General features: G+C 39.4%; 1 long non-coding RNA gene across 1 annotated transcript in view; it reads left to right on the forward strand.

Annotated features, from left to right (window-relative positions):
- The first annotated feature begins 10,912 nt into the window (after positions 1-10,912).
- Positions 10,913-19,457, forward strand: part of LOC125618435 — a 175,372-nt gene continuing 166,827 nt past the window's right edge. The window contains exon 1 of the long non-coding RNA XR_007349698.1: positions 10,913-10,974. This is a non-coding gene — a long non-coding RNA (uncharacterized LOC125618435). The remainder of the gene's footprint in view (positions 10,975-19,457) is intronic.

A 19,457-nucleotide genomic window follows, 5' to 3' on the forward strand; every position in this document is an offset into this window, starting at 1 on the left:
ACATCAGCTGCATGGTAACAAGCAGGGACAAAGCCTATAAGTAAAACATGTGTTGAAGCTCATGAAGCAACACATTTAAGGGCATCATAATATCTGTTACTCTAATTTCATTCACCCAGGATCCCAAGTACCAAACTGCAGTCTTAGGGAAAAGGAAGCCACATTAAAGACTTCAAGTAACAAAAGACAGACTACTTCTCTAAGACATCCACAACACACAACATGAATTGCAGCCAGCAAGCCTAGATGATAGCACACCACAATGTAGGTGGTAATTGCTTTCTTTCTTTAAGTTCATGTTCAGGATATGAAAGAACTCCAGCAAAGGTGCCTTTGCTACATCTCTGTAGAAATATATTGTAGGTGGATTCGTTCAGACGCGTTCCTATTGACCATCATGCAGTCCTTGGTGCCATTTCAGAAGCATTAGGGCAGCAGAGATGCCTCTGGGCATTGGTGGAAGGATCAGTCCCACCAGCAGGTATTGCTATGAGGACTGGAAACTTTTGTGTCTATAGCATTTGGTGGTGTCTTGGTGAAAAGTCAGAGAGAAGAACAATGCCGTTACTACATTGTAACTTAGAGGTTCAAACCCAAGAAATAACCTCTGGCCTGTCCCCAGCCACAGAAAGGAACATGAAGATTTGATGGGAGGGATGGTCAGAGGTGAATAGGTATAGAAGGACACTGTTGGTTCACAGAGTTATCCTATTAATGTTCCCAGGCTGGTGTGGTGTCATGGAATGAAGATGAGCCTCGTTTCAAAATTGCCCAGAAAGTCTGTGAATTTCTTGTCTCTCAACCTACAAGCAAGAATTACTTTTTGAAAATTTGAAGAAAAAGCCTTTTAATGTAGAGTTGCTGTCAAAACCGTGTTATCTTGTCAACCAGGGTGTCAATTAAACTGGGCTTGAAGAAGCATGTTTGTAGGTCCCCACCATGTAGGGTCCCTTGGAATTTCAGGCTGCAATCCTCTGCATACAGTGCACACAGCATGTCTGTCACAAAGTGAGAATGGGAATCATATGCTCTGCCTTCCTGAGGGGGAGAAAAAATATCCTTTAATGTTTTCCAGAAATGACACTGTTTTTCATTATCTGGTGCATTTCATGTCTGTCGTTCAGCTCAGTACACTAGACTCACATCACAGGTTGTTTCCACTGCTGTGGCGGGGTACCCGTGTTTCCCTTTGCTATAACTAAGTGCGTATCCATTTGTCTTAAGAAAACAAGACTAAATTCTTCTTTCCGGTCTTCCCACCCTCCCTTCTGCTATCTCATTTACTGTATGACAAGTGTGTTAGCCCCGTCTTGAAAACATATCCTCGGAAATACAAAATTGCCATTGAAATAATGGAGAGAGGTAAGGCATCATAAGCATTTTCTTTGCCATAATTTACTGTTTAGTAATCAACTTGGTTCTTGAAGGGATTTTTTCAAAATATAATCTCACAGTACATTTCAAGACAGAAGGAGACCATATGGTGTATCCAAACCATCCACCTGTCTGTCTAATGTTTGTATCATGGAATTTTTTTTTCTTCCTTGTCTGGCTCTTTGAATATACTCACAGTTGCATGTTTGATGGTTGCCTTTGGTAGACCACTTCACACATTAATTATTCTCTGCATAAAGAAGTTGGGTACTTTTTTTCCCCCCTCTTCTTCTTTTTTCCTAAAGGCTGAAGGGGAAAAGGCCGACCAGGACTAACTTGAATCTTATAATAGCAGGTGGGCAGTTAATTGGGAAATGAAAGCAACCTAACACTAATTTGCAGGAGTGTTCAGATTTCATGAGTAATTGCCATGTAAAAGGTAACTTGGCGGCGGGCTCAGTGAGGCTGAACGACAGACAGCGACTAAATATGGCTATGGCATTTGTGACATATGTTCCTTGCCTAGAGGTATAGCAAAAGAAAAGGGTTGTTCCTGGATGTAAACTTTGAATTAAAAGATAGAGGGAATTTTTCAAAAGAAAGGAAAAGCAAATGGGGCTGTTTTTCCGGTGGAGCCAGAAGGTCTGAGTTGAAGTGACTTTTCTTGTCATGGAGCTGGGGTGGCGTAGTAGCCTTTGGTTGAATGCAGGTATAATGGCCTGAGGCTAACTTAACTTTCCCTTCAGCCAGGAGAAGCTCAGTGGACTGTAATCCCCAGGAAGGTGTCTGCATTTTATCCTCTGCAGCCTATTCCAGATCTATGAGAGTGCCTTACACATACCTGGCTCTCAATAAAAGCATTTGTTTGATGGAAATGTGGAAGTGTGGAAGGTGTGAGGGCTTCCAGGCTGTCTTGCAGGATGTACGCAGACTGAAACTTTTGGGTGGATGGTTGATGTAACAGTGGCCAGCTTATGTGTTAAATATAACCCTTGCTGCTTTGCCACTATGACTTATTTTTAAAATAGACATGTTTCTTTGTCTTCCTCTCTCCCTGCTCCTCCCTAGTCTCTCCCCCTCCCTAATCTCAGGGGAAACAGGATTACCTTTCTTTCCCATCCTAAACAGAGTTATCTGTCCCTGAATATATACCCACTACAGGAACGAAGAAATCCAGACTTTGGGGATGGTACCAGAAGATCTCAGAAATGACTATTTCCCAATTAACTAGTGAATTATAACTCCAACAGAGAATATGTGAAATTTAGCCTTTGAGTCACCTCTTTAAAAGCCCCCTGTTCCTGCTGATGGGTAGAATCACAGCCTTTGAGACAGGAGTCCCTGTGTTTCTCTTTTGCTAGCAAAGCAATAAACCTTCTTTTTCCTTTTTCTCAAAACCATGTCCTCGTCATTGGATTGGCATCGGGGACAATGACCGAGCTTTTGGCAACATTGCTTTAACACAACCCAAGTTCCAAAGATGACAGGTGAAGAATAAGTTCACTTTGCATTTCTTCTCCTTTATGTTTCCCCATACCCCGACACCCCAGTTTGATCTCCCGATATTCAAGTGGTCTCCCCTGCAAAATGAAAGCAACTCATGTTCCTGGGGAAAATCAGGAACCAGAAAGAGTTTTGCTGACTCTTATGCCAAAGGCTGCCTCATGTGCAAAAGAGCTTACAAAATTAGCCTGGGGAAGTGGGATTATAGACTAGGAATGTGAGTCCCTTAGATGGGATATCTACTTGAATGCAATTTGGACTGAACATCCAACAGCTTTGGGGCCCACACTGTCAGCTGGCCCAGAGGCACATTTTATATCCATTGACATCTCCCTGAGGGTGAAGAGATAGAGCCCACAGCTGGTTGTGCCCTATAAACAACTGCTATATTTGGCTGGTGATTGGCCTTGAATTCTGCCATATGGTGCCAGAGGCTCCTGACCAAGTCATCACCCCAAGAGGACATAGCAACCTCAAGGAAAAGTTCTCCCATGGGGTAGGGAAGTGGTCACTAAGATACAGAGAATGCATGTGGCTGGGAAAATTTGACTCAGATGGGGCATTTTTAAGGCATATGGGAAATCATTTGAATAAATCATAATTTTCATGATGACTCTCCAAGTCCCTAAGAAAAAAATGCAGAAAAAGGTCTCTTTTCTCATTGCAAATTGTGAAATAAACACATCTTTGAGGGGCTGCATGAATGTGTGTGTACATATTAATATTCCAGGGGTGTGGGAAATATTGATGCCAATGATTTTTGATGTATTTGCAATTCCTACCCAACTCTGACTCATCTGAAATCTGTGTGCTGTATATCCTTAAAGGCTGCCAGGTTCCTCTGAAAAGGAAATGTTTCTTCCCATTACCTTTCAAAGTCAGTTCTCCGGGGTTTAGCCAAGTGCTGTGTTTCACCGTGTTGCTATCACTAAACAAGGGAAAGAGGAAATGCTCCTCTCGTCTGAGAGAGGAGGCCAGGAGACTAACTGCAGCCACATTAGTGAGGAAATGTGCCTGATGACTTAGCTGGGTCTCTTGGATCCTCCCCATTTACTAACAATTTACTAAATGCCTTTGCAAAACTGCATTTTTTTCCCTTGCTCCCATTGTTCTATGCAACTGAAACAAGCTAGCGTAGCATCGTCATTTATGTCAATAATGGTCACAAAAATCACTTTTCTCCTTCTGCAGCATGCTGCCTACAAAACATAAAAGAGGGTAGTGATGCACCCAAGCAAATTACCCTCCCAAACTCATTTAAATATGTTTCCCCTCATATATGCAAAACTCAGATGAATATTTACAACATCCAGAAATAGGTACCATAGGAAAGGAAGGGGAAAAAAAGAAAAAGAAACCCAACCCAGCCCTGCAAGTGTAATCATTCTCAAAATGCTCCCCTAACAAATTGGTCTAGCTGCTGTTGCCCAGCAACAATCCCACTGTAGTATTCTGCCTGGGTACATGTAAAGTGGAGCTGTCTTTTTTGCTCAGAGTGTGTACGATCATAACAACAGCAGAGATGGAAGGCAAGATGAGATGAGGTTAAAAGTTAGGGTCAGAAGTTCAGGTTGCTGTGATCCTAAAATCAATTTCAAGCACTATTTGTGACATTTTTCTGTGTTCCATTGCTTGATGCGAATCTTGCAATAGAATGACTAATCAGACTTCAGGGATCATGGGACCTTGGGGTTTCAACAGCATAAGGTCCATTTCCACCCACCAGTATAACATCACCCATGAAGCAAAACATTATCTAGGCTTTTGAGAACCTCAAAGCAGTGAAGCTCCTAAGGAAGGGGAGGATAAGTTGCTTTGAGCTTCTGTGCCACTGACCAGGTTCTGACACAGCTTGTCCTGTGGCTTCAAGTGGATGCAGGGTAGCTTTTGGCTCATACAATGGAAAGTCCCTTGGAGAATGCCTGCCCTGAGCATCTCTCTCAATGCATTCTTCCAAATCTTTCTTTCAGACAGGTGTATATATAAAGAAGAAGGGGAGGAAAAGGATAAAATCATATAAAAAATGCATCTCCATACGGCACTGGTTAATAATCTTAATAGATTCATGGAAACTTGTGGCGGTGGGTTCTAGTGTACTCAGGTCACACCAGGGCTGCACCTAAGACTTGGGATGGTTCCAAAACCACCTTTTGGTAAATTTCTAGATATTTTTTTAGATGATATGATTAACCTAAACAATAGGCACATTAATTTTTTTGTTGAGATTTTCTTATTTATCAGTTTGATATAACTTAGGAGTTTTATTGAATACATAATTATTTGAGGAGGGCAGTTCTCAAAATTGTTTTTATCTATGATTGACATAAGCAAAATACTGGCAATATATCTGAAAATGGTCACATGAAATTTCCCTAAATATCTTTTGGTATGATGCCTCTCTTGGTCAAAACTCTTTGGAGAGTCTCCATTCCTCAGAATAATATTTAAGTCCCCTAGTTTCCCATCTTTCCAGTATGACCCTGGCTTACCTTTTTGAACTCATGATGCTCCCCTCTGTGAAACCTGGGTTCAATCAGACCAGAGGTGCAGCTTGAGACAGCAGAAATGGCACAGCTGTGAGTCCTGGTCTCAGCTCTCTCCTAACCAGTTATGTGATTATTGGCAAGGGTCATAGCTTCTCTTGGTCTTTGTTTCCTAACAAATGCATTGAAGGAGTTAGAACAGGTGATTTCTAAGATCCCACACTTTTGTACTCTGGCTTCTCCAAAGTGTTTTGTGCTGTTGACTACATTCACATTTTATAAACTTTCTTCTCTTGATTTTCATGGCATTGTTGTCTCTTGGTTTTCTTTCTACTCTTCTAATGCTTTATTTAGTCTGTTTTACACATAATGCTTCCTGTGTTCCACCGCTGAATGTTGATAACATCCACCCTCAGCAATCCTTTCCTTCAATTTCCTGATGATCTCAACCATTTTCACAGCTTCATTTAATGCCCCAGAGCCTATCTCAGAAGGTAGACCTAACCCAAAAGGTCCCCTGAGTTTCAGTTACATGTTTCCAACTCCATCGAGTTGTCTTAATCTCCCCCATCCCAACACTGACAAATTTGAACTCATCATCCTTAAACCAGTTGTTCATCATGCTTTATTCTCATATGTATTTTTAAAGGTGTCACCAGTCCTCGTGTGTTCAATCCAGAGACCAAGAAGTCAATCTTCTAATGGGTCTTATCAGGTGAGTCATCAAAGTCCATTTTTATCCCAATTACATATCTCTTGAGTCTGTTCTTTTCTCTCCAACCCTAATGTCATCACCATGGTATAAATCTGACTGATCTCAGAGTCTCCCAGCTCATTTCTCTGCCTGTAGGATGGATCCACACCACTAGTCCTTCCTTTCTGCTCTCAGTGTAAACTCTGTAAGATGACATATGGTCTTTTCCAAAGTCTTTCCATGCCTTCCCCCAGCCTCCCAAATAAAGTCTGATGTCCTCAGCATGACATTCAAGGCCCTTGGTGATTAGAGCAGTCTCATTTCTCCTGATCTGCCCTATGTACTAAGAAGATGGAATGACTCTGAGTTCATGGGCTAGACTGAGCTCGCTGACACCTCTATATCTTTTCAGTGTGGTTCCCTCTACCTAAAATAACCTCCTTGACTTTTCCCTCACTCTGTGCTTCTGCCATGCCACAGCATTTCCTGTGTTTTCTGCATTATATTGCAATTTTCTATGTGTGCACATTTCTCATTATTAGTCTTCAGAGTTACTTAAAGTTGAACACTGCACTCATTTTTGTATGCTAAGCTCACTACTGGAAAAAAAAAAGCTGGCATTTGTTAATTGTTGAGTAAACAGTTGAATCCATATGGTATATTCACTCTCTGCTAAATGGGCCTTGCACTTTTCTTGCTTGGCCTCTCCATTTCTTACTTTCCATATAATATTCGAATGTGAAGCTCTCTTTCCTAAGATTTCCCCAATGATCCTAACCTACAGAAACAACTCCATCTTCAGAAAACAACAAATCACATATTGTGCATTTCATACATTTCATAGTGAATGATCTCCATATTCTTAATTCTTACCACCTGGTAAGTTATTAGAAGCACTTACTTTGTATTATCTATGATGATTTGGCAACCACTGGAGTTTATAAAGTACTTTTTCTCTGTATTGATTGTTACTAATGATCCTGGTTTATGAATTCTAGGCTTGTTTTTTCTATCTGGTGCTATTTTTATACCATCGTAAAGAGGTTATTTAATGCCTTAGCCATACAAATAGAGCTGGTGTTATTTCTTTTCTTCGCTAAAAGCCTGCTTCCCTTATTTGTTTGTTTAATATTTAAAGAAATAAAGCAAGATGTCACAGTGACATTATAGAAAATGTCATCACAAACATTTATATTTATGAAAATCTAGTTTAGTTTGTGCTCCCACAGTATGTCCATTTTAATTAGTCTGAGAGGATTTTGGTTTTCCAAGCGGCAATATTAAAAGTCAGGCTAAAAATGAGATTGGTTTCAGAAAGTTGGTGGGGAGGAATGTGTGTTCTTAAGACAAACTTGTTGTTTAAGAGCTATTATTATGTGTAATTCTGCTTTAGATGGCTACTAGATGCTTCAGATGACTTCTTCAGAGGCAAAGATTATTGCTACATTTCTGTGGTCATTGGAAAAGCCCAGTGTGAAATTTGAGACTAGCAATAGTTGAGCCTTTTGGAAAAAAATAAGACTTGAGCTGGGATAAGTATCCTACAGTACACTGGAATCTCACAGAACTTATATGAACCCCCTCAGAGCTTCCTGTCAGGTTACAAATGACAAGAGAATAATAGGGCTTCCTGGTGCTGTTACTGTGCTCTGCTTCTGACTCTGACAAAAAGATAACCATAAATAATTATATGATTGAAAAGCTATTAATCAAATTCCTTCAGGCCAGAACAGAGCCTGCACTGGAGTTTAGATTATATATTTTGTTGAGCACTTAAATTTGTGAGACAAAATTTCAGTCTGGTGAAAATTATAGTCTTAGAAACCCACTGAAAGGAAAATGATTTCTCATCATCTTAATAATCATTGACCATTTATGTCGGTGCCTTTAATGTGGTGAGCAATATTTTATATCAACCTCAACTTTTAATTATATAAGACCTATCTGATCAAGTACAAATGCAGTCATCACACTGAAAACTATCTTCTGGTCTCCAACTCTTTAGGTTCAGAAAGTTTACTGGAAGGGTGTTGTGGTTTGGACCTGGAATGTCCCCCAAAGCTCATATACTTAAAAGATTGGTCCCCGATACAGTAATGTACAGAGGCTTTTAGGAAATGCTTGGATCATGAGGACTCTAATCTTATCAATGGATTAATCCATTTGATAGATAATTTAAGTGGAGTATGAGGAAGTGGGACCTAGATGGAGTAAATAGTTCACTGTGGAGGGGTTTATCTTTGACTCTCTCTCCCTCTCTACTTCAGGGCTGTCCTGAGGTGAGCAGCTTCCTTGATCATGTTCTTTTGCTGTGTTGTTTGGTCTCACCTCAGGCCCAGAGCAATGGTGCTGGTCAACCATAGATTTAAACCTCTGGAACCCTGAGCCCAAACAAACCATTCCTTCTCCAAGTTGTTTGTGTTGGGTATTTTGGTCACAGAATAAACGCTGACTAATATGTAGGATTTAAATGATATATCGGAAGACTTTATTGAGTTGAAGTCGTGATAGAAACAAATATGGTAAAACAAACATGCTATACTCTATACTTTGTTGGACTGGTGATATATGTATTAACTTGTTCCATGAAAATTGGGCCTTGGAACTAATTTTTTTTAACGTGAAATATAATCTAACTTTGATTCCACTAGGTGTAACAGTAAAGTTAATAAAATCCTCCTTCTCATCTTCCATCTGATAGCAAGAGAAATATGAACCCAGAAGCTGCAACAGAAGGTGAATAAGATTTTGAAGAAGCAAGTGGCCTGATTGGCTGCTGCCGCAGTCTGGCTGGGCACAAATCACGAGCCACTGAAGCAGGAACAAACTTTATTTCTGAACTCCACCAGCACACTCCACACATGCTCCCTGGAAATCTGCCGCGCCACGCCGCTCGTCCAGGAACCAGCAACCGGAAATATCCCTCCTCAGGCACTTCCCCTACCAATGGGAACTCTCCGGGAATCCCCGCGAGAGCTCAACTGGAACTCACGGAGAACTCGCTGGCATCACCTCTCAACCACTACTTCTGGCAAAAATGCCATGCGTCATCCTGACTCGGCTGTGGCCCTCAATGGGCTGCAAAGTCCAGGTCCCCATAATCATGCATGCCACTGCCTCATGCTGACACTGAGATGGTCTAGACCATCCATCACCAGGGAAAACAAAATGTTTGACTTGCATTTTTCAAAAAAAGACTGAAAAGCAAGCCATTTCTCACAATTTTGTGTGAGACATCTAGGAGGTGTCAAGTTTTACCGTGACTGCCGTGTGCCGTCTTTGGCCCAGTCATCTACCAGAGAGGACCTGGAGCTCTAGGGCCATCGCATGGAAGGCCTTGTCTGAGCAAAAGGCAGTTCTGTGTTGCAGCTCAGCTGCCCAGGGACCACCACAGTGACCATCCATGCCTCATACTTTCCTCTTTAAATATCCTTTTGTAGATCAGCAATGTTCTGAGATGACAAGTCATTAACATAAAGTTACTGTGGTTTCCACCTGAAATATCATAAAACCCCAGCTAAAACAAACAAACGAACAAAAAAACAAACAAAAAATAAGACCCCCAAATAATGCCTTTAAATTTAAGCCAAATATCTGGCCAGCTTCCTCCACCACTGTTAGTTCTCCTGTAATGTTGGAATGGCTCCCGTGTTTCTCCTGGCAAAGGAACTTAGCTTCTTATTCCCATTTGACCCAATTGACACCCAAATGTTCTACATTTTATGAAGTCCAATCCTCCGCTTCGGGAAACTTTTCCTATTCTATTGTACTTTCCAAATATCCCTTCCTTCCTGTGCCCAGGATAGCAGATCTGTCTTCTTTCCAGTTTCAACTTGCCTAGTTCTGGCTATACCAATCCTGAGACCTATCCATCTCTACTTCTGAATCATTTCTGTTTTGTTTGGTTGCAAGTCATAGAGACCCATTCTGGGTAGCTCATACAAGAGCAGGAATTTACTGGAAAGATGGTGGGAGATATCTTAGAATTCCAAGAAGAACTGAACAAAATTTTAGAAGGGAAGAAGGAAGATGTTATAGTTTGAATCTCAAATGTGCCCCCAAAGCTCTTATGCTAAAGGCTTGGTTGCCAACCTGTAGCACAACTGGGGAGGCTGTAGAAACTTGAAGAGGTAGGACCTAGTTGGAAGAAGTTAGGTCAGGGGGATATGCCCTCAAAGAAGATATTGAGATACTAGTCTCTCTCTCTCTTTCTGCTTTCCACCTGTGATGAGGTGAGCAGCTTTGCTCCTCTACATGATGTTCTGCCCTGTCACTGGCCCAAAGCAATGGAATCAAATGATCACAGACTGAAATATTTGACCCAAAACAAACCTTTCCTTCTTTAAAGTTGATTATCTCACGTACTTTGTTACAGCCACAGAAAGCTATCATAAGGGCAATTCTGGTGACTTCAGCAATAGGACAGTTCAACCTTCTTTCCAGAGCATCAATACTAATGTTATTCAGTTCCTAGGACCCCTACCCAACAAGAGACTTGATTGGAAATTCTAATTTTCCACACTGATTGACCCACTTTAACTTTAGCTGCCCAACTGTCCAAACCTGAATTAATTACTTTTACAGCCAAGGGGACAGGGCATGAAGAGACATGCCTTTTATTCTCCAGAGAAAGAACTGGGCATCAGTCATTTCCCTGAGAAGGAGGAAGCATTGAGAGTTGAGAAGTTTCCCTAAACATAATGAGTTCTTTGAATAGCTAAGTCTCACTCACACTTTTTTGGTATCTGTTTTATGTAGTGTGCAATTTTAAAAACATCTCTCTCCTTGGTTAAATGTTAAGCTATTACATGGTGAAGTGGTTCTGTGTGTCTTTCCTCTCATCCTTCTTACTTGGGCAGCCTCCTGAAGAGAGCAGACAAGCAGAGCCAGAATAACATCATGCCAATTTATTCTCCACTGGTAAGTTTAACCAAACTAATATTCCTTCTGTCAACATGATACTTAATGATATGATATTTCTTTCTCTAACTATTCAAGACAATATGAGAATATCATGTACATTTCTCTACTTTGCTATCAACATTTCCACACTGTTTTTATGGGTGTTATTTTAGAGTTGTTATGCTGCTCTGGTAACATGCACAAAATGCTTTTCTATGACTTGGAGCCCTTACTGAGGTTACATGGAAATTGTTAGAAAGAGATTAGAGTACTCCAGGCTTATGTTTAAAGCCTGACTTTATAACTTACTATGTTTATGACTTTGAACTTTGAGTCTTGGATTCAGTGTCTGCAAAATGGGAATAATAATATCGATTTTACAGGTGTTGTGAGAAACCAATGATATCACATATGTGAAAGATCATGGCAATTATAGAAACAAACAGTGTACATGTCCTTGCCTTTAGGAAAGTAAACCACAAGCCTTCTTCTCTGGGATCTCCTTCTCCTTCTCCTCCTCCTTCTTCTTCTTCTTTAATCATAGGTGAGCTACTGTGTTCTAGCCTATGAAAAGAAGCAGTCCAAAGAGGGTGGATAGGTGGATAGTCCTGTTTCTTCCAAGATGGACCAGGTTGGTATTGTCTAGTGATTACTGAGAGTGCATGGCCAGAAGCAGTTCAATGCTGAGTATCCTGGACACAAGTCTAACACCACAAAATAATGTCCCTGTAGTTGCTGGAACAGGTGCATACTCTATAGATGCTTACTATATACTTTGTCAGCATGCAGACAAAGATGCTTAATGTAAGGAACTGCCTCAGGTTAATCAATTGATGGCTTCTCTTGTGGTTTCTATTGTTTTAAAACAAGTGGATGAATGAACAAATTTGGCCTTGGGATGCCATTCAGTTCAAAGTTGGTAGCAAACACAAATGCCTTTAATAAATGAAAGAGAGATTTTGGCATAGACCATTGAAGCAAATGAAGACTAGTGTTCTTGCCAGCATCATAGAGTATATTAGATACTCTACTTTAATTGTCCCTTATGAATGGAAGGGATGTAGGAAATGGAATTTAATTTGTAATCTAAGCCATGCTACTGAAGGAGAAGGTCTTTGTGACCTTATGAGTATAAGAAACATACTTTATAAGGCGTAGCTGAAATTGGCATAAAAGTTCTGTCCCATGGCTGACATTGCTGCTGTTTGCTGCTTGCTGTCAAATCATAGAAAAGCAAGACAAGAATCCCAGAATTATTTCCTGCATGTGCATTTGATAACAAATAAAGCTGAATCTAGTTGGAACTTTGTGTAACTCAAAAATCATAGAATCAAATCAGTTTGTGTTCTAACCTGCATTGTGAGTTCTAGGGCTGGCAATAGCTGTTAACAGTTTTTCTATCTCCTGCTTGATAATGAGACACGGGCTGCATGTTCTAGAGACTTATTGACATATTTTATGTCAAGCCTTGGGGGCTTCCAGCATGAATTAAGAAGAAAACCCTAGAATAATAATATTGGCATTGCATTTTCAGAAAAGCAGGGAGAAGGCATAAGGGCCTGGTTAGGCTGTAGGCTGGTCAAACTCCTCTCCTTCAGTTCTTTGTCAGCTTCTATAGCCAGGATGCTTGTGGCTACACCCTGAAATACATTCTTTGATGATAGAACTTCCTCTTCATTTCAACTCCCTGTGCCTGCAACGTATTCTAAGGATGTCCTCCGTGCTTTGTACCTCTGAACCACAAGCCTGCTGCATTACATTTCTGTCTCTGTTCACATAATTCCAACCATCTTGGTTACCCAGTGAGAAGCTGCTTGATATATGTATCAAGCCATCTAATCTTGTTTTCATGCCTAATTCCCCAAAATGAGTTCATTTCTCATAGGATATAAATAGATATTTGATATATATCTGACATGTAATATGCCTGAAAATTCTGATGTGCACATATAACAGAGCAGAAGCTGGCCACAGTGCAATAAAAAAGTGTTTTATGTGTGTGCATGCACCCCACCCACCCCCAACACATACGCAAAGCAAATAGATATAGGAATTTGTCCCTAAACTAATTATGTGATCTTGAAGAAATAATGTGTTCTCTTTGAACCTCTCATTTCTCATCTTCAAAATCTGTGAACTAGATATATGAAAATGAAATGAGATAATTTATAAAAATATTTGGAAACTATTAAGACTTATATAAACAAAGAACAATATTTTAGGTCTTGCTTTGTACTGAGCCCATTGATGGTCACAATGAAAGATGAAAAAGTGAGAGACACAGTACCTGCCTTCGTGGGATTTATAATTTGCACAGGAAGATCACACAAATATACAGATAGGATAATTAGTCATGCAAGTCATTATATGCTGAAGCATATGATACAGGCAGATGGCATACATCACGATAATAGTTCAAAACAATTAAATCTTATAAACACTAAACTGCTACATAAGCATAAGATATTATTAACAGTAAGTGTGATTATCATTATCTTTACCATTTCTCTAGCATACTGATTATTTTAGAGATGCTCTATGTCCTTCTTTATATCCCAGCTGAGGTTCAGGATAACTCTACATACCTAATCTTCATTCCTTTAGTGTCTTTATATATCCTGTTTACCACTGTATCTACCATCTAAAACAATGTCTCCATAAAGATCAATGGAATAAACAGATGAATCAATTAATCCATGCAAAAAGAATTTGCTTTTCATTTGGGCCCACATGTGTATTCTAAAATTTTGGAGAAAAAATAACAGCAGAAAAGGACAGTTATGGACACACACACACACACACACACACACACGGCCAGTCATATGGAGATATACCAGCATTTAGGAGAGCAAGTATCAGGGGCAGGCAGGTATCTAGACAAAGCTATCTTCACTATTGTTAACCTCTTACAGCTATTGAGAACCACTAGTCTAATGTATTTAAGGAAGCTCCATCTCTGTCATGGTGCTGCAATAAAATGGAAACTTTTATTTGTAGATTTTTTTCCCTTCTATTTTCTCTAATTCTTTTCAGCTGCCTGGAACCTCATTTCATTAACACACTTGTTTAAGGTTAGTGTGGGAATTCAGGTCTGATTGGATAATCAAATTCTTCGACCTGAATATTATTCTTAAAGTAGATGAAGGTATATAAAGCAATAATGTTTACTATTGCTGGTAAAGATCAGTCCAAACAGAGTTGTTTTCTATGAAGATAAACTACGCTAATCTGTTTCAATGTAATAGTTAACCCCTCAGGCCAGAGCATATGGTTGTCATTGTGCAGCTGTGCTGATAGAATAGTTTGGATCTTCTGGATGTTTGTCCCATTTTATGTAATTGTTGACCACCCATTATCTAAAAGAAATAGTATGTTTTTCTTTCTTCTTATGTTATATGGAACACAATACTCCCTTCCTTATTGAAAACAGTTTTGCAAAAAACAAAAGGTGAATAATAAATAAGTGTTTTATATTGCATTGTCTAATGTCTACCTCAGTGCTTGAGCTGTAGCTGTTCCCCCTCTTCTGTCTGTTCTCAAATATTTCTGAAAAAAAAGGCATTTAAAAAAATACAAGATGTTATATACAGAACATTGACAAATCACAACCTCCAAGGACGAGATGTTGCAAAATGGCATACCTCGAAATTAAAGCAATATATTTTTTAAGGGGAAATACTAGTGTATACCACAAGAACCATATGGAACTTGCCACAAACCAACAAGAAACATTTTTTGTGTGTGTGGAAGAAGAGCAGAGGGGATGTCTACGTGTGACTGTTAAGGAGAATAATTAACTAGTGTGGGCTGGGAATGCAGGGCAGAGTTTGCTGAGTCCGGTATCTTGCCCTAATAAAACAGCATGAAGAATCTGGACTCAGTAATTTAAGTATTTCTTGTCAGGGAGTTTCACAATATTATCCATAATTATTTTTATTTCACAGTACATTGATCCCAGATACCTCTTAAAATGTGGTCTCCATTGAATTTGTGCTTTGTTACACGTTCCCTCTTTAAACTTCAGAATGAAACAGAATAGACAAGCAGGAAAAAAAAGGGGGGGGGATATTGACATGTTGTCCACCATGAATCTCCAACTCCAGAGGTCTCCTAGCCCTGTGATAATTTGTTAATTTATTGTTATTGCTTGTCTCTCAAACAAAGAAGATCTTATTGAACACACAACATGTTTTTTAAGCAACGTTTTCATACATTTTCCTGATTTCCAAATGACCAATGCTATTCTGATTTAGGTAATTATTTTTTTTCTCTCAAAATGGGAGCAATAGAGTCTGCGTTGTCTTGCCCATGTGCCACATGGAATAATGCTGTTATAATACCCAGGGAAGCAACCACAATCTCTCTCCTTAAGTGATATTTTTCCTTCCCAAATAGTTCATTATGGGCCGTGACAGGAATAAAATGCATTCCATATATAAAAGTATTGTTTCTAAGGATGAAAAGCCCTGAAACCCTGACTGGCATTCAAGTTTGAGGGACTGTGAATATGTGGAAAAATGGGATTTTACACAGTGACAACACCAATAAGAGTTCTGAAAGGCAAGCTTATAATGAAAGAGTTCCATTTGGAACAGCCCTGATTGTGGAATAAAATGGTCTCCATGTGGCGGAGTATATTTGTGAATGAAGTGCCTTTCAATGAGGAGAAATCAATTTTAACAGCTCATTTATTGATGAAACCAAGTCTAGTCTCAGCAGTTAAAGTGCTTTCTTGGAACAAGGACTAGGGGATTTGTCTGTCTCACCTTAACAAATGAAAAAAAAGCTTCTAAAAAAATGTTATGGGTCCTCTGCTACTGGAGCTTGCATGAGCTAATATGTGATAATTAACAGGAGATTTGGGACACTTAGAATGCCTACTAATTCTCTACTTTTTCATTCTGTGGAATTAATATTATTCAAATATGCTTAAAAATGAATCTATACCCTAGAATCATTTATCTTACTAACTCCACTAAAGCTTCCTTAACTATCCTTTGATTTGATTAGACTGGTTTATTAACCATCTCAACCCTGTGTCTAGCACTTTTCCATCTCCAAGTCTGAGCTTACACAGCCTGTGTGAATGGTACCCATTGAAGTAGTGCAGGGTACAACTGCAAGTGCTGGCCTAAAATAGTTCTTCTTTCTGCTCTGGTCCTGGGCATTTATCTCCGGTCTTCTTAGTTGAAGTCCTGCTCTTCTCCTCCAGCTCTTCTGTGAAGCATCTCCTAACAATTCTATAACTCCTCTCTTGTATCTGTGGATACTTGGCCATTACTTTGGAACTGGCTATCTTCTGTTAGTTGTTTGCATGTTTCCATTGAGAATCACAAATTGCTTGAACACTTCAAGACTGAATTAAAACATTCTTTTCACTTGCCATAATGCATTAAAATTTCTCCATCCTTGGTTATTGGCACCAAGCCAAAAGTCTTGATATTGTTCATGGCCTTTCTTTCATAATTATCTGCATATATCCAACAAGTAAGTCCAGTCAACTCTGATCAAAATACATTTCTACCTCTTTCTACCATCTCAGTGGCTGCCTCCCTTAATAAGCCACCATCCTTTCCCATCTTGACAGCTGCCATATTCTCCCACCTGGCTTACTGTTTTTAATCTTTTCCCTCAGTAATCCACCTTCTGTTTAACATATATCCTTTTCTTCCACTCTGTTTAAAAAATACCAATAGTTTTTCATTATAGTTAACATAAAATCCAAAATTGTGTAGTTTATATTTGACACTTTTTAGCTGCCAAGAATTCGAACCCCTTCCTACTTGGGTGAGAAGCCATCATTGTATGGATCTTAGTGGGAGATAGGCCTATGTATTCTCCACCGAGTTAATCTGAGCACTTGTCATGACTTAAATGCTTCCTCAATTAGATGACTGAACCCATATTCCAACTTCCAACTGTGTTAACTAAAGTTGAGATAGGATGGTAAAATATAAACAGTTCAAATTCTTCATAGCTAGATATCCTAAAGTGAATCTTTTCTTGTTATTTGTCTTTTTCCCCCCTCTCAGAGGGTCTAGAATGTCTTTATTCATTAAGATATTAAGAAATAAATTGGTGAAAGGGAACCAATTAATGCCATTTCCTGTAACCCTGTAGTTAAAATACCTCTTCTCATTTCACAGTTGCTAGAAGGATCCTGGATTGGCAGAGATTAAGCAACCCTGACTAATAGCCAGAGGCAGAGTGGAGAAAGTGACCTTGATAGGCTCAGGGCCTGTCTGGTAAGCAGAATGTTCTGACCTACAGGGTATGGAATAGTAGTTATTGATGAGGGAAAGAGTAAAAGAGAGACAACAACAAAGACAGACAGATGTGACACACATATACACACACACACACAAAAAAAAAAAAAACAGGGGAGGGGGACTCCTTTAAGGTCCTACTTTATATTAGAGAACCTATTTCTATGAAACAGGAGAAAGCCCTGTAGGACTCAAGAAGAGAGGTCTGCATTGAGCCAAGCGGAGAGAGAGTGAAAGGTCCTCAACCTATTCCCAGAATTGTCTTATTTCTAAAGTCCTTTACACGCATGAAAGCAGAGCCCTTGAGGATCCTGAAATAAGATCACAAGAAGGGACAATGAAATTTCCTTCTCGTGTTCCTGGAAGAAGCATAGGACTGCTAATTAGAGTAAATGTGTAATGAGGCAAAGGGAAACCCAGCCATTCCATGGGTCATTAGACCTTGAATTGAACTAACATTAATTTCTGGTGCCCAAAATAATGCTTCAGGCCCCCCAGGCAATGTGCAGAATTGAAGGGGGAAATAATCCAGTCAACGAATATTTATTGACCAATCGCCATCTGATAACTCTGTTCCAAATGCAGGAAATGAGGAGCAAGAGAGACTCCTTGTGAAGCTTACATGACAGTGGGATGTTGACAATACATAAATAAACAAATAAGTTAATTTCAGGAGCTGATAGATGCTGTGAAAAATATAAAATAAGGAAAGTACCAAAGAAATGTCTTTGGGTAGCTGCTGATTCTGAATTCAGTTGCCTGAAATATGAGGAAAGGATAATTGAGGAAAAGAGTGGCAAATGTTCAGGGATCCCCAGATGCAACCAGTGTATTGGAGTCCACAGGGAAAGAAACAAGGCCGGTGTAGACTTCAGTCTATAAAATGGGGAAATGGAAAGAGCTGATGGGAGAGCATCTGGCAGGAACAAGAAGGAACTTGTAGGTCATAAGAAGGAGTCTGGATTTGCTTCCTGTTGAAATGGAAAGCTGATTGAGAATTTTCGGCATGAGCATGACATGATTTGATTTATGTTTAGAAAAAAACATCTTTGATTCTGGGGAAGGTAAAACAGAAGAGGGTGAAATCAGTGAAAATTGTGTAGGAACTTATTACATTAGTCAGAGAAGAGACGCCAGTGGTGGAGACAGATGCTACAGGAGTAGTGATTGCATAATATAATCAGACGTGGGGTACATTTTGTAGCTAGAACTTAGAGATGGATGAAGTGTGAATGGAATTCTGGGAATGGAATAAAGGGTAATATCAGGATTTGTAGTCTGTGAAACTCAGTAGATGGTAGAAGGCTTATGAGGGAAATAGCAGTTTTGCTGAATGGAGAACAGGAATTAGCTATTTTATTAATTTAAACTGCTTATTAACATCCAAATGGAGATATATAGTCACTAGGAAAATATGTGTGCATACATATTTACATATATATAGTCATGCCTTGCTTAACGATGGGAATATGTTCTGGGGAATGCATCACTGGGCGATTTTGTTGTTGTACAAACATGTCAGGGTATACTGAAACCTAGATGGTATAGCCTACTACAAATCTAGGCTATATGGTGCATGTGTGTGTATACATGTAATGGCCTGAAGCCATGAAGAGCAAAGCACATGAAATTAAATCAAGTATAAAAGAATCGTAACAAGCAAGAGGTGTGGTAAGCATGAGATGTCTGAAGCTGCTACCAGCATAACACAGACACTGTTTTATAGTAATTTTTTATATAATAAGAAGAAATACATTCTAAAATAATGATTGAAAATATAGTATAGTAAATACATAAAGCTATAACATAATCATTTATTATCACTTATAAAGTTTTTTATGTACTATGCATAATTGTACATGGTATTTTTTGTGCAACTGGCAGTGCAATTAGGTTTATTTATATTACCATCACCACAAATTCATGAATAGTGCATTGCACTGTGACACACAGAGGGGCACAAAGTCACTAGGAAACAGGGATTTTTCATCAATATTATCATCTCATGCAACTGTGGTCCTATATGCTGCAGCAAAATAACCGGGGGGTGACGAGCAACTTGTGTACATTGATACAGCAGGAGTGGGAGCCGTTTATTATAGGACAGGAGGGGTATATATACATTCCACACAGCTTATCTTAATTAACATAAACTAGATACAGCAGTCAACCAATAAGGAATCTCCATACTTAATGGCTCGCTGGCATTACTTCACAAACCACTCCCTCTGGCAA

Source organism: Marmota marmota, unplaced genomic scaffold (assembly GCF_001458135.2).
Source record: "Marmota marmota marmota unplaced genomic scaffold, marMar, whole genome shotgun sequence".
NCBI classification, from domain to species: Eukaryota; Metazoa; Chordata; class Mammalia; order Rodentia; family Sciuridae; genus Marmota; species Marmota marmota.